This window comes from Rhinoraja longicauda, chromosome 17 (genome assembly GCF_053455715.1).
Source record: "Rhinoraja longicauda isolate Sanriku21f chromosome 17, sRhiLon1.1, whole genome shotgun sequence".
Taxonomy (NCBI): domain Eukaryota; kingdom Metazoa; phylum Chordata; class Chondrichthyes; order Rajiformes; family Arhynchobatidae; genus Rhinoraja; species Rhinoraja longicauda.
This window is the reverse complement of record NC_135969.1, coordinates 24,235,129-24,251,862: the sequence shown is the minus strand read 5'-3', so window position 1 is coordinate 24,251,862 and position 16,734 is coordinate 24,235,129. Positions and strand designations below refer to the sequence as shown.

Here is a 16,734-nt window from a genome sequence, read left to right as displayed (position 1 = left end):
TGTAAACAATATGATAAACGAGAGAAAAAAAGTTCAGTGTTTATATATACACATACTCACAAGTACACACACACACATACTGCATACATATCCATATATCCATATCCATATATCCATATCCATATATCCATATCCATATATATATATATATGAGCTGGTTCGTTTCCTACCTCAAAGATAGGAGTTTCGCCATCAACATAGGCAGTTATTCCTCTTCTCCAGCTAGCCTCTCCTGCGGAGTTCCACAAGGCTCCATCCTAGGCCCCATTCTCTTCTCTCTATACATGCTCCCCCTTGGCCAAATCATTCAAAGGCACGGCATTTCTTTCCACTGCTATGCCGATGACACTCAGCTTTACCTCCCCCTGAAACCCAACAACCAGTCAAATTTAAACAGCCTCTTACACTGCCTTGAGGACATAAAATGTTGGATGGCACAGAACTTCCTCCAATTAAACGAGAGCAAGTCTGAGGTCATCCTATTCGCCCCCCCCCCCTTGGAAGCCTATCCTGCCTAGTCAAACCGCATGTCAAAAACCTCGGCGTGATATTTGACTCTGCATTAAAATTTGACAAGCAAGTCAACGCTGTGGTAAAAGCCAGCTTCTTCCAACTTCGTACCATAGCTAAAATCAAACCTTTCCTCCAATTCGACGACACTGAAAAAATCATTCACGCTTTCATTTCCTCCCGCCTAGACTACTGCAACTCCCTATACACTGGGATCAGCCAATCATCCCTGTCCCGCCTGCAACTGGTCCAAAACGCCGCAGCGAGACTCCTGACGGGTACCCGTAAAAGGGACCACATCACGCCGATTCTGGCCTCTCTCCACTGGTACAGAATCAACTTCAAGCTCCTCCTATTCACATATAAAGCCTTAAATGGACATTCCCCCCCTACATCAAAAATCTTCTAACCCACCTCTCTAACTCCAGGTCCCTCAGGTCGGCCGACTTGGGGCTACTCACTATCCCGTTGGTCTAGGCTTAAGCTCAGGGGTGACCGCGCTTTTGCGGTTGCAGCTCCTAGACTGTGGAACAGCATCCCTCTCCCCATCAGAACTGCCCCCTCCATCGACTCCTTTAAGTCCAGGCTCAAAACCTATTTCTACTCCCTAGCGTTTGAGGCTCATTGAGGAGGTGCTGTGAACTGTTTTGTATGTGCTGTTATGTTTGTGTGCTACTGTATGTTTCATTTTTTCCTTAGTACCTAATCAGATGTACAGCACTTTGGTCAACGTGGGTTATTTTTAAATGTGCTATACAAATAAAATTGACTTGACTGTATATATATATACACACACAGATGCTGCTTGACCCACTGTTTCGAGTCGAGACCCTTCTTCAAACATCACCCTTTACTGCTCTGCCTGGGGGAAAGGGGAGTTTCCTCAGGTTCCAGCAGGGGGCGGTGCAGGTGCAGTGCTCGCTGCATCCTGCGGGCGGCGAGGCCGACCGGAAGCGCCCTGCGCGGTGCGGCCGGCCGGTCCTGCCGGCTGGTGGCGCAGTCGCGGCTCCGGCCCCGGCCCGTTTGTCCGGGCTCCGTGTTTCCCGGGGAGGCAGAGGCAGAGGCTCGCGCAGGAGCAGCATCTTGTGATTCGAATCGATTTGCGCGTCTCTCGTTTCGACTGAAATCGGTTCTGGGTTTGAAATCGGTTGGTGCTGGACCGAGCTGCGAGAGCTGAGGTAGGAGGCGCCGAGCCCGAGAGGGGAGGGGGGTTACGGGACCCTGCGACAACGGCGTGGAGCCGTCGGCCTCGGCCCCGGCCCGGGCCCGAGACAAAGGTAGAGCCGGGAACAAAGGAGGCGGCGCCGGGCCCGAGGGACGCGGATCCCCGGGGATTGAGGGAGGGGGGCGCTCCCCGGGGACTGAGGGAGGGGAGGGGAGGGGGGGGGGCGCTCCCCGGGGACTGAGCCTGGGAGGGTGCGATCCCCGGGGACCGAGAGGAGGGGGGGGGGGGGCTGAATCCCGAGGTCAGGACTGGGTAGGGGGACTGATCCGCGGGGGTGCGATCCCCGGGGCCCGAGAGGTGGGGGGAGGGAGGGGTGCAATCCCCGGTGACCGAGGGGAGGGTTGATCCCCGGTGAGGGGGGGGGGGGGGCTGAGAGGGAGCAGCCCCCCTCCCCGGGGACCGAGGGGAGGGGGCGTGTCATCCCGGAGGGGGTGGGGAGACTGGAGGATATCACCGGGATTACATACGCAAGTTTTGTAATGAGCATTTAATGTATCATGTTCAGGGGACGTTTCATTGGTATTGTTTATGCCTCGTTTTCGGGACACTTGAGTTGCATGCAGTCCATTTTTAAATTGTGGTCATTATTATATTGCAGAAATTGCACCAATCAGTCTACACAGGAAAGTTCTCTCGACGACCATGAGATAAACAGATATGGTATTTTTGTTAAGTTCAAAGCCAAACAATTTTCTTGCTCTTTGAGTACTTTAGTGGGTCTTTGATATTTATCTGGTACTTTGATGTCTCATCTCAACACTGGCTCCTCAGTGCAATGGTCTTCCTTGACCGCACTTCCAAAAAACTGTAATTAATCGTTGCTGAATGTTATTATTTAGATAGGAAGCAATTTTGCTGCCTTCGTTTGACTGATTTTCTGGCTGATAATCACAGGCCAGAAGTAACAATTTTCAAGTAGCTACCAATCTAGAGAAATGTTCATACCTGACATCTCTTCACTTTCATTTCGACTCTTTGGATCTTCTTTGTGATATCTGAACAGAATTAAAGGCAGACAATTGACATCTTAATTTTAGGAATGTGTGTGAAATTTAATATTCTTTGACATGTGCTAGGTGAAGATCATTTTAGATTTTTCCAATGCCATTAGCAGGAACCTCAACAATTAGTGCCTTTATTGAATGTAGTAGGTAGACAATTAATATGCTTTGCTTGGTTTAAGGAATATAGAGTTGAAATGTCAAAATTGGTTTATACTTTTTTTTGAAATGGCATTGGATGTCACTGAACAGAATGAATAAAGTGGGAAATCGATCAGCCTGGAATGTTGCACATGGCTTCCACAGTGTTGTGGATTCAAGTACCTAGCTCCAGCAAGACAATGATTGAAAAGGAGTGCATGACGTGCCACCTTTCGGGATATAATACTATTCCTATAAATGCTGGCTCGAATGTTGTGAAAGAGTTTCAGTAAGGGTAGACTTGTCATAAAGAATGAATTGAGAATCCAGTATTGTGCAAAAATAGACAATTGCCATTGACCCATGATGAGCTGTTTGGGGAAGGTTTACTTCTTTTTGGTTCTACAGTTGAGTTGACTCCTATTAATGTCTGTTAAAATTGTGAACTATTGACAATGTAAATTGACTGGTCGTGACTTGGCCCACAAAGGAACAGAACTTTAATTCTGACATCACCAAGCAATAACAAAGGGAATTGGAATCAATCACAGAAGCTAAAGTGGAGGAAAACTCCACATCTTTCAATATTTCAGAAATATGAAAAAAATTCAGTATAGTCATTGTGCCGTTAACATTATGATTTTTTTAATTCTTATCGAACCCACTGAATTCCACCTGACCCATACAACATCTAAGACCCTGTAATGAAATAAGATCAATTGCAAATGGAACATAGAATAGTACAACACAGGGAAAGGCCTAGAATTACCATGCTGAACATGATGCAAAGTTAAACTAATCATCCCTGCCAGCACATCATCCATATTTCACCATTCCATGCATATCTAAGTGCCAACGTAAAGGTCTTTTAAATATTGGTATTTTATCAGCTCTCCATCCCCACGTGTTCCAGGCACCCACTATTCTCTGTGTGAAAAAAAACTTGCCCCGCATGTCGCCTTTAGACTTTTTTCGCCTTTAAGATATGCGCTCTAGTATTTGACATTTCCATCCTGGGAAAAGGGTTCTGACTGTCTATATCTCTCATACTTTTATATATTTCTATTAAGTCTCCCCTCAACCTCCTTTGTTCCAGAGAAAACAATCCAAGTTAGTCCAACAACTTCTTGCCCGGACATAAGGGCCTGAGCTAATGGAGAGGCTAGGGCTTTATTCTTTGGAGCACAGGAGGCTAATGTTCCTTCATGTAATGGGGTGACCAGAATTACACACAATACTCCAAATGTGGCCGAACTAAAGTCTTATAAAGCTGCAATATGATTTCCCAACTTATTTTTAATACCCCGACCGATGAAGGCAGGCATACCATATGCCTTCTTTACCATTCTATCTACTTGTATTGCCACTTTCAGGGAGCTATGGGCGTGAACCCCAAGGTGTATCTCTATAAAGCGATGCTGTTAATCGTCTTGCCATTAACTGTATACCTCCCCCTTGCATTTGACAACAGATCACATTTGCTCAGGTTAAACTATTCTACTATTTACTATTTCCATGCCCATTTCTGTAGCTGATCTACAGTGCCCTCTGGGACAAAGACCCATGATTTATCTATTTGCCTCTGTATTCCACAATTTGAGATTTGTAATAGAAAAAAATCACCTTAATATTCTTCAAAAACCCCAACACCACTCCCATCTTGCTCTCAAATTGCCCTAGTGTATTGGTTTTCCCCGCACTGATCTTGTTGTCCTCCATGTCCATCTCCATGGTGAATAAGGATGCAAATTGCTTGTTTAATAGCTCGTCTCCATCTCTGACTTCAAGCAGAAATTATTTCTTTTATTTTTGAGCGAATCTACCTTCTCCCTCGTTACCCACTTACTTTTATATACATATACAAAGCCCTGGGATTTCCATTAATCTGACGCATCAATGGTGTTTCATGGCCCATTTTGCCCCTTCTAATTGTCCGCTTGTGTTCTTTTCTGCTTATTTTATATTCTTCAAATGATTGCATTTGTCTTTTTTGTTAGCTGCCTTAAATATCAATTAGTCCTGTCAAGTCCTCATTTATTGTGTTACCGGGCCAGTATTAATTTGCATGTCCTTTGAGCTGAATTTTAAAGTTTGAAATATAGTATTTTCATGGTATTATGTGTTAGTTTAATTAGCAAGTGGCTAAGCCATAAATATTTTTGATAAACTAATATTACGATCTTGCCTACAACTGGAGAACCAATTTAAAAATATTAGGTCATTTGCAAAGTTTTTTCAGTGCGACCAGCCCTGTCAGATCCATTCGGATGATGAGGAATCATAAGGGTGCAGAAGAACTTGGCTTTCTACAGAGAGAGAGAGAGAGAGAGAGAGAGAGCTTGATTAATGTTGTCCAGTCAAAGTCAGGGGGCTCTCAGTTGGCTTGAGTGTCTATCCACAACGGAAAATTTTCGGACAATAAACCAGAAACAACCCCATGACGTTGGTGGCAGTTCCAAGATTCGCATATTGTGCCTACATTCCACAATTTAGCTAAATACCATCTCATTCATATAATTATAAATCATAATGAAGCAATATATCCATTGCTAAAAAGATGGCAGTGTTATTTCACAACAGTACCACTCACTTGACACTTTTAAGACTTCACGCATTTATTTTGGCAGAGTGATGTTAGAATTATGCCATCAACACTGCTACAGATCAAGGTAAAGGAGAGCAAACTGGGTGTGGAGTGTGTAACTCTTGGTGATAATTGGCTACATGGCATTTTGTGCATGTAAATTACTTGGCAGTTTCTTTATTTGTCCATAATAGTATGTTGCCTATAATAAGAATATAGTAACCTGATCCCAGAATTGAGCATTGTTCAGAGTGTCTAGTTCAAATCCATTATGTTAAACCACGCAACTTGTATCACACTTTGCTGACACATTAGGAACAATTATCGAGGAACTTGGACATAATTTATCTATTGGATGTTAAGTTGCAGCAAAGACTGTAAGCATATGGTCCTTCAGTAGGAAATATTATCCCTGATAACAGGTTATAAGGGGTTGGCAGGACCAGGCACAAACTGATCCTAGGTTTTGTTACTGTCTTTGATCTCAGTGCTGAAGAGGAACGACAACGACCTGTGTGTGATCTTGTAATTGAAGGTATATGCTGATGTGGCAAAGAAAAATAAATACCATCAGTAAAAGTACATTTTGAACATTCTCTTTGGATGGAAGAAGTAAAAAAAAAACCTCTTGCACATTAGGAGTAATTCTGATATGAATAAGAGCACCTGTAGTGCCCTGATGCTGAAATAGAATCCACGCGTCAATATAGTGATGGAAAGGAAACTACAATCCCCTATGTACCTGGTACCAGGACAAGATCCATGCTTCAAACACCTGATGTCTTTGGAATTTGAGCTGGATGGGCTGTACCTGCTATGCTCTAAAATTTTGCATATGTATAATAGTTTACTTTCTTAAGATATTGCCAAACTCTAACGTTTGTTTTGATTTCCTTTTTCCTCCTCTGTTCTCACTTTTTTGCTGGTATCAGAAGCAGCTCATCTCCACAATGTACCTAGATACTCTTCTTTGACAGTCCTTTTGGGATTAAGGATGACTTCATGAAAACCTCCAATTTCTCATGCTCCCTTGCAGAGGCAAAATCTTCACACCCATTAACATAATGGGCTTGTATACACTGGAATTTAGAAGGATGAGGGGGGATCTTATTGAAACATATAAGATAATTAGGGGATTGGACACATTAGAGGCAGATAACATGTTCCCAATGTTGGGGGAGTCCAGAACAAGGGGCCACAGTTTGAGAATAAGGGGTAGGCCATTTAGAACGGAGATGAGGAAGAACTTTTTCAGTCAGAGGGTGGTGAAGGTGTGGAATTCTCTGCCTCAGAAGGCAGTGGAGGCCAGTTCGTTGGATGCTTTCAAGAGAGAGCTGGATAGAGCTCTTAAGGATAGCGGAGTGAGGGGGTATGGGGAGAAGGCAGGAACGGGGTACTGATTGATAGTGATCAGCCATGATCGCATTGAATGGCGGTGCTGGCTCGAAGGGCTGAATGGCCTACTCCTGCACCTATTGTCTATTGTCTATTGTCTATTGTCTAATACCAGTAGGAAACCAGGTGTTTCTGTATTCTGCGTCATATACCTTCATATCAGCAGGAGTACATTGCAGCAGGATTTCACTTATCTCAGGAAGTCATGTTGCCATAGTATTATTGGCTACATTTTTATGGATAGTGTTATGCCGCATCAGATTAGAGGGTTGATAGCACAGAGAATTTGTGACAGTTCCATCTAGTTTCATTATTAGTGTACTCCAGCTGTTGAAAGCTAAACAATTCAATCAGAGACTGGGACAAAAATAAGTCACGCTGCCAGAAATCACATTGCTGATATTACTGGACTGGTTCTCTACAGTACCAATTGAAGAAGCAACAAGGAGTGGGGAGTTACAATTTTGAATATGACGAGCATTTATTGAATATATTCCAGAGAATGCTTCATGTCAGTGTTCAAGGAGACAAAACCAAGTGCGGAAATTTATTAGTTGGAAATTACTAACATTTTGTATAAGGTTATGTTTTGGGATTGACGATGGAAGAGGAACACTGTGCTCATTAATAAGGAATGCTGCGAGGTCAATATTTGTGTTTCTGTATGGGAGGTTTTGCCATCTCAACTTTTAATATGTGACTAATTTAGTGACATATGTTCAGATTGTTCTTGCAACTTTATCTGATCCCAGTGTTAATGGGACAGCTGAATTCTTTATCGGAAGCTTAAATTTTAGCTCTACAATCTGTCCCCTAAAATGGCACTTCCCGCCGTTTAGGCGAAGCCAAGACCCATTTATGTGTCATTGACCCTAGTAGCTAGGTTGACTTCAACGGTTGTTGCAGGCTAATAAATTTTAGATTATTTTAGCCTCAAGTTTTATCTATTAACATACGCCATTTTTTAATGTCATTCTGCCCCATTTTCATATCTTTGTCAGACTAGTCAAATTTGCCATTAAATTCTCTCCATTTTGATTCCTATAATCTCCCCTTGCCTTCCTTTCTCTTTCTCCACGTGACTTGTATTTCTCTGTATCTTTTCCTCCCTCCGTGCTGCTCATGCTGCTTACCATTCTTCACATTCCTCTGCTTCAACCTCGGAACTGCTGAGATCTCTGCACTTTTCCAATCCTGTGGTTTCTGGTGTGCTCCAATTTTAATTTACCCTTTAGCCATCTGAATTTCTTCCCTAAATCCAAGTCTATCTCTTTACTCAACTTCATGCTCGTTAAAATCTTATACTGTAGCTGGTGTTTTTCATTAATTGTCATAATATTGTGACTGGGCTATGCTAGAGGTGAAGGGATAATGGTGAATGAAAGGGTAAAGAGCTAAGGGAGATGGAATTGTTTGTTCGGGCTATGCCAGTGATTGAGGAAGATTGTGTAACTACAATCATTTGTGCCCATGTCTAAGTAAATCAAATAAAGATCTTGTAACAGACTTACTTGTGAATCTGCTTTAAAGTTATCAGGTATCTGAGTTTCTGTGTATGGATAAATATGAGGTTATCCACTTTTGGTGGCAAGAACAGGAAGGCAGATTATTATCTGAATGGTGTCAGAATAGGACAAGGGGAGGTGCAACGAGACCTGGATGTGTTTGTACATCAGTCACTGAAAGTAAGCATGCAGATACAGTAGGCAGTGAAGAAAGCTAATGACATGTTGGCCTTCATTGCGAGAGGATTTGAGTTTATGAGCAAGGTCTTACTGCAGTTGTACAGGGCCCTGGTGAGACCGTACCTGGAGTATTGTGTGCAATTTTGGTCTCCTAATTTGAGGAAGGACATTCTTGCTATTGAGGGCGTGCAACGTAGGTTCACCAGGTTAATTCCCGGGATGGCGGGACTGACATATGATGAAAGAATGGGTCCACTGGACTTATATTCACTGGAATTTAGAATGAGAGGGGGTCTTAGAGAAACATATAAAATTCTTAAAGGATTGGACAGGCTTGATGCAGGAAAAATGTTCCCGATGTTGAGGGAGTCCAGAACTAGGGGTCACAGTTTAAGACTAAGGGATATGCCATTTAGGACTGAGATGAGGAAAAACTTCTTCACCCAGAGAGTTGTCAATCTGTGGAATTCTCTGTCACAGAAGGGGTGCTGGCTCAAAGGGCAAAATGGCCTACTCCTGCACCTATTTTTCTATATTTCTATGATAAGTTGTGTCCATTAACTGCAATGTAACTAAATGAAAGAGACCATTGCAGAATTAATATGAAACAGATTGGCGCTGGTATAAAAGGTTACGCAATGTGCTATAAAGCTCTTGGTAGGGAAATTTGACTAGGCCATGCTGAGTGAGCTGTTGCTTATGCATGACCTCCCCTGCATGCTGTAATGTTTGGATGTGCTATGTTGAAGCTTTCTGGCAACGGTCAAGTATTATGGCAGCAGGGTGAATCACAGTGCTGAACTGTACCTAATTTATATTGGAGTGGCTGTTTCTCATGATTGGGAGGTGTTGGCATTTGGTCTCCTGAGACTATTTGCACTGTCTGATGATTGTGGCTCATGGTTCTATTTATTGAATTAATTTTGTGAGTGGCCTGGTTGTTGTTGTGGAATAGTTGTATGTACCACATTTCCAAATGCTCTTCAGAATTGCTTGGACATGAGCAAATTAAACTGCAGGTAAAGACCATTCATTTAATTCTGCTCCCCCACTGTTTCTCAAAGGCCTTCAATTGTTTTCCTATATTATGTTTATCCTTGGGGTATCCATTTTGGTTTTAAGTGATGAAAACAAAATGAAAAAATAACCTAAACTCTACTTGGAAAAACTATTTTATTTTTTTTATTGAATTTTACATTATCCATAAATACCAATCATACAGGATTTACATTTTCTTTTCAGAATCCTGCATTTAGTCTTTTAACATATATTTAAACAACTGCCCAGTGATGCACTTGTCAGTAATTTGATGGCGGTGTTAAAAAAATGTAAAATGTGTCCTTAGTACAGGAAAATTATGAGTGTATGAAAGGAAATTGAAGATTTTGCTGAAGTATTCAGTGTGAAAAGATTTGTTTTAGAGACAATGTCACCCAGACGAAATTTTATGGACTACCTCCAGTATGCAACCAAGCAGTCAACAGCTTCCATAGTAGAGACCTGACAAAATGTCATTATATTGGAATGCTTAACCCACTTCCTGCCCTTTTGCAAAGTAGGCTCGCATCAACTCTGCATGTTTGAATAAAACATCAACATGAATGATGCAATTCACAACTTCCTTAAAAGGAGCAGAATTTAAGGCTTCCTACATTAACATGTCTAACAAATGGCGTATATATTTCTGTTTCATCAGGGTTATTGGAGTTCAAATCACAGAGCAGCTTTATTGTGGAATATATAGATTCTGTACCAAAGCATAATCACATCAACCCATAATCATTATTTCAGATAAATTGTGTACAGTAAACCCTCGATATAACGGATCATGGGGTGGGAGAGGGGGGCTGGTGTCCGTTATTGCTGATTGTCTGTTATAACTAAGTACGGTGTTATTGTATAGAGATGAAACAAAAAACGGTAGATGATGGTTAATACACTAAAGGACACAAAGTGCTGGAGTAACTCAGCGGGCAGGCAGCATTGCTGGAGAACATGGATAGATTCAGTCTGCTCTGTTACTCCAGCACTGTGTCATTTCATGTTAAAACTAGGTCTGCACCAGAGAGGCCTTCTTCACCAGCTGCTGTGGCTGTTGTGGCAGTTCAATAGACAATAGGTGCAGGAGTATGCCATTCGGCCCTTCGAGCCAGCACCACCATTCAATGTGATCATGGCTAATCATTCTCAATCAGTACCCCGTTCCTGCCTTCTCCCCATACCCCCTGACTCCGCTATCCTTAAGAGTTCTATCTAGCTCTCTCTTGAATGCATTCAGAGAATTGGCCTCCATTGCCTTCTGAGGCAGAGAATTCCACAGATTTACAACTCTCTGACTGAAAGGGTTTTTCCTCATCTACATTCTAAATGGCCTACCCCTTATTCTTAAACTGTGGCCCCTGGTTCTGGACTCCCCCAACATTGGGAACATGTTTCCTGCCTCTAACGTGTCCAACCCCTTAATAATCTTATGTTTCAATAAGATCCCCTCTCATCCTTCTAAATTCCAGTGTATACAAGCCTAGTCGCTCCAGTCTTTCAACATATGACAGTCCCGCCATTCCGGAATGGCAAGAATATCCATCCTCAAATTTGGAGACCAAAACTGCACACAGTACTCCAGGTGCGGTTTCACTAGGGCCCTGTACAACTGCAGAAGGACCTCTTTGCTCCTATACTCAACTCCTCTTGTTATGAAGGCCAACATTCCATTGGCTTTCTTCACTGCCTGCTGTACCTGCATGCTTCCTTTCAGTGACTGATGCACTAGGACACCCAGATCTCGTTGTACGTCCCCTTTTCCTAACTTGACACCATTCAGATAATACTCTGCCTTCCTATTCTTACCACCAAAGTGGATAACCTCACACTTATCCACATTAAACTGCATCTGCCATGCATCCGCCCACTCACACAACCTGTCCAAGTCACCCTGCAACCTCATAGCATCTTCCTCACAGTTCACACTGCCACCCAGCTTTGTATCATCTGCAAATTTGCTAATGGTACTTTTAATCCTTTCATCCAAGTCATTAATGTATATTGTAAATAGCTGCGGTCCCAGCACCGAGCCTTGCGGTACCGCACTAGTCACTGCCTGCCATTCTGACAGGGGCCCATTTATCCCCACTCTTTGCTTTCTGTCTGCCAACCAATTTTCTATCCATGTCAGTACCCTACCCCCAATACCATGTGCTCTAATTTTGCCCACTAATCTATGTTGGGACCTTGTCGAAGGCTTTCTGAAAGTCAAGGTACATCCACCGGCTCTCCCCTGTCAATTTTCCTAGTTACATCCTCAAAAAGTTCCAGAAGATTAGTCAAGCATGATTTCCTCTTTATAAGATTATATAACTAAATTAATTAAGACGGGGTTAAAATATAAAACACAGCAGAAAAGCCAATTACCACCTTTTTGGGCTGATTATCAATTAATGTGAGAATTTACTTCAAAATGTTAATAGTTTCCAGTGACATTCACATTATTTTGTAATGTCCGTTTTTACTTTGAAATGCACTAAAAGAGGCTTGAAACTAGTGATTTTGTGTGTAAATTTTCCAATTTTCTGACCCCCGCTGTACGCCTCGCGCAAGCGCCCGGCTCTTTTCCTCTTTTTTTTTTACCTCACTCACGTGCCTGACTTGAAGAAAGTTCTCATCTCCTCAACGGCTTTCTCCCTTATTGTTAGGCTGCAGCACCTGGTTCTGGAGTCCTTAGCCAGGGAAATGGATTCCGTCTGTCACACCCTATAAGAATTTTGTGAGTTTCAAGATCTCTTCTTCCAAACTCTAGAGAATACAGGTCTATTTAACGCTCCTTGTATGACAAACTCGCTATCCTGGAACAAATCTAGTGAGTCTTTGTGGCACTCCCTCCATGGAAAGCGTGTCTTATATTTTAGTGAGGAAACCAAAGTGGCACACAATGCCCCAGGCACAGTCTCATCAAGGTCTCATCTAATTACAACAAGGAGTCTTTACTCCTATACTCAAATCCTCTTGTAATAAAAGCCCAATGACAGGTTTTATAATGATGGTTCCACTTTGTTCATTATATTTATGTAATGACAGGTTCTGCCCTGACATTACCATGAAATAGCGACAGATTCCATCTCTTATAATAGTTAGAGTGACTGATTCCACTCCTTTCAGTCCATTTAACCAATGACTGGTTCGATTTCATAGAGCATTTAAATAATGACAGGTTCCAATCCTTTCAATACCTTTTTATTGTGATAGGTTCCACCACTTAGAGTATATTAAAATTGTGACATTTCACCTCGCGTATCTTTCAACAGTGGTTTTCACCCATTTCAGTACTGTTAAATTGTGCCAGGTTTCACCTTTTTTTCACAACAGAACTATTATAACCCTTTCTTTTCCATTTGATGCCCTCAATTTCAGTTCAGTGATTGAGGAGTAATAGGGATAAAAAAAACAATTAAAAGAACCTGCTCTTGATCCTGTCTTTGTTCCAAAGCTGTGGAGAAAATTATATTGGGTGAGTTGTTTAATGGCTATCCCCATTCAAGGAGATAAATTTAGTAAAGCATATACTCTGTAATTATTTTTCTCAAATTTTGCTATCTCAGACCAGGTTGTAATTGGCCTTTGGAAGGTCTACTTAGTTGACATTCATTTCAATAGTTGCTGCTCGATGTTTGTGTCTTATGGAATGCTGTGTGGAAGAAATATTTGTTGATGGGTCAGTACTGGCCTGGTACTGATGTCAGAACTTGGCAAGGCAGTATCTAGTCTGAAGAAGGATCCCGGCCTGAAACATCACAAACATTACCTTATGAATGTTTTATCCCTGATCTGCAGTTCTCACTTTCGACCTGTTGAAATCCTGTTAGGCAATACTTGAAGGCAGTTTTAATTGTGGAATAGATGTCTGAGGCCAGAAAAATCAAAAATTTAACTGGACCAAGGCACAAAGATTTATTTAGTGAAAATGGTGGCTTTTGGTTATAAATTGCAAAAGACATAAAATGACAGGATCTCGCAGCAACTCATCCTATCAAACTGAGCTGACAAATCTATCCTTGCTCGCCATGGCTCTCTAATTTCCTCTGAAGAATTTAATTCCATTTTCAGGTAGTTCATTCCAGATCGTAATTTGGTGCGTAAAAAACAAATCTTCGGCTTGCCCCTTTTGCCAATTACATTAAGTCAGCATAAGACATAGGAGCAGAATTAGGCCATTTGGTCAATCAAGTCTGATCCGCTGTTTGATCATGGCTGATCTATTTTTCCCTCTCAACCCCATTCTCCTGCCTCCCCCCCCCCTAATATTTGATGCCCTTACAAATCAAGAACTTATCAAACTCCGCATTAAAAATACCAGATGATTTAGCCTTCACAGCCAATGAATTGAGTATAGAAGTTGGTTGGTCATGTTGCGGTTATATAAGATGTTAGTGAGCCCGCATTTAGAGGATTGTGTTCGGTTCTGGGCACCATGTTATAGGAAAGATGTTGTCAAGTTGGAAAGGGTATAGATAAGATTCACGAAGATGTTGCCAGGACTCTGGGGTTTGAGCAACAAGGGGAGGTTGGGCAGGCTGGTACTCTTTCACGGAGCACAGGATGATGAGGGGTGATGTTATAGAGATGTATAAAATCAAGAGAGGAATAAATTGGGTAGACACAGTCTCTTGCCCAGAGTAGGGGAATCAAGAACCAGAGGACATAGGTTTAAGGTGAAGTGGAAAAGATTTAATAGGAATCTGAGAGGTCATTTTTTCACATAAAGGGTGGTGGGTATATGGAACGAGCTGCCAGAGGAGGTAGCTGAGGCATGGACTATCGCAACGTTTAAGAAACAATTAGAAAGATACATGGATAGGACAGGTTTATGACTGTATGACTCTATGACTAATTCCTGGTTCACCACCTTCTGGCTAAAGAAATTCCTCCTCATCTCTAATCTAAAGGTATGTCCTTTTATTCTGAGGCTGTGCCCTTAGGTCCTAGACTCTCCCACTACTGGAAATATCCTCTCCACGTCCACTCTGACTAGGCCTTTCATTATTCAATGGTTTCAATGAGATCCCCTCTCACCCTTCTAAACTCCAACAAGTACATGCCCAGAGCCATCAAATGCTCCTCATACGTTAACCCAATCATCCCTGGGAGCATTCACGTAAATCTCCTCTGGACCCTCTCCAATGCCATCATATCTTTCTTTGGATATGGGGACCAAAACTCCTCAATATTCGGTACATGGCGTGGCCAGTGCCTTATAAAGCCTCAGCCTTACATCCTTGCTTTTATATTCTAGTCTTCTTGAAATGAATGATAACATTGCAATTGTTTTCCTTACTACTAACTCAATCTGCAAATTAACATTTTGGGAATCCTGCACCAGCATTCCCAAGTCCCTTTGCACCTTCAATTTCTGAATCCTTTCCCCATTTAGAAAAAAGTCAACACCTTTATTTGTTCTACCAAAGTCCTTGACCGCATACTTTGCTTCGCTGTAATACATTTTCCACTTCTTTCACCATTCTCCCAACCAGTCTAAGTCCTTATGCAGACTCTCTGCTTCCTCCACACTACTCCTGATATCTTTGTATAATCAGCAAAGTTGGCCACAAAGCCTTCAATTCCATTCTCCAGATATTCAAGATCCTCTTATTATTGACCTTTATGATGAGCTGGTGGTCCATTGCCAGATGATTCCATGTTTTAAATTGCATCTTTATGATCCTTTTATGTGATATTAATCCATTACATTAACTGCTTAAGGCATGAAAGAAGGTATTATAGACCCAAATCATTTTTGAGCTTTGCAACTTCAGGGAATTAACTTGGATATAACCAAAGATAATAGAGCAGAGCAAGATAGACCACTCAACCCTAAAAATTGTAGTATGTCATTGTGCCATTTTAGTAGCAGAAATTTGGAGAAACATTTAAAAATAAAAATAACAAAAATCTGTGAATTGATAGATGAGATATATTCTGCATTTTAATGGTATCATCACATATACTGTTCCCCCAAAACACTGATTACACTGCGAGCGGCATAACGGACGGCAGGTTTTGCTTACTAAAATGACTCCTTTGCGTACTACTCTTCAGTATAGGTGATTTCGACGGAGTGGTCTATCTTGCTCCGCTCTATTATCTTTGGATATAACAGTTGCCATGAGGAAGTGACAGTGTCATAACAAGATTTTCTTTCAGGTTACCACTCAACCATTGTAGTTTAGTTTAGATTAGAGATACAACATTGAAACAAGCATTTTGGCCCACCTAGTTGGCACCAACCAGCGATCTCCGTACACTAGCACTATCCTACATATTGGGGACAATTTACAATTTTTTTTACTGAAGCCAATTAACCTACAAATCTGCATGTCTTTTTGGAATGTGGGAGGAAACCAGAACACCCAGAGAAAACCCATGTGGTCACGGAGTATGAACAAACTCCGTAATGACAACACTCGTAGTCAGGATCGAACACAGATCTCTAGAGCTGTAAGGCAGCAACTCTACTGCTGCCAGTTATAGATGATTCATTTATTCAATAGAACAAGTTTAATTACATTTTCTGGTGGCTTTGTATATTTTTTTTATTGTGTAAAATGGGTTTACAAATATTAGCACGTTCCATGGTAAATAAAGACCTCTGAACCAGGAAGTCACGAGTTCAAACTACTACAGATAGTTCAGTCCATAATCTCGATTTTCATTTCAGTGGAGTGGTGAAGTGTTTAATTTGTATTGGATGGTGGGGGGGTGATTGTTTTGTTTACTCCTGTCCTCTGGGAATTGTCATTGGGGCACAGTGATTACTGGCTGCTGTGATAAGAAAATAATTGGAATGCTTCTTTGTTAATTAGATGATTGCAGAGTTTGATCTCGCATGTTTCCTATCAGCAGAGTTACAGACCAAGATGCAGAAACAAAGGACTGCAGTTGCTGGTTAATACACCGGACCAATGTTATCTCACAGGCTATGGACGCTAATACACCTTGGCAGACCCTGCCTGTCTGTCAGTTTACTGCTAGCTGGTGCTTAAGCTCACATTGTAGTTTAAATCCTTCCCAAATATACAAGCGGTTAGGTAGAACTCCCATTTTGAATTCACCATCTGTTCTCTTGTACATTTAATTAAAATCGTTTACAGAAAGGTGTTTTGTATTGAAATGAGCTGATCTATTCGGCAAATTGCTCGGACTTAA

The 16,734-nt window shown here is 41.8% G+C and overlaps 1 protein-coding gene across 2 annotated transcripts in view; it reads left to right on the top strand.

The window, feature by feature from the left end:
- The first annotated feature begins 1,558 nt into the window (after positions 1–1,558).
- Positions 1,559–16,734, top strand: part of rad54l2 (RAD54 like 2) — a 94,883-nt gene continuing 79,707 nt past the window's right edge. The window contains exon 1 of one of the 2 annotated variants that reach the window (XM_078414368.1): positions 1,559–1,688. The gene's annotated coding sequence lies outside the window, so the exon portion shown is untranslated. Of the gene's footprint in view, positions 1,788–16,734 lie in introns of both variants that reach the window. The other variant, XM_078414369.1, reaches the window with a different exon arrangement.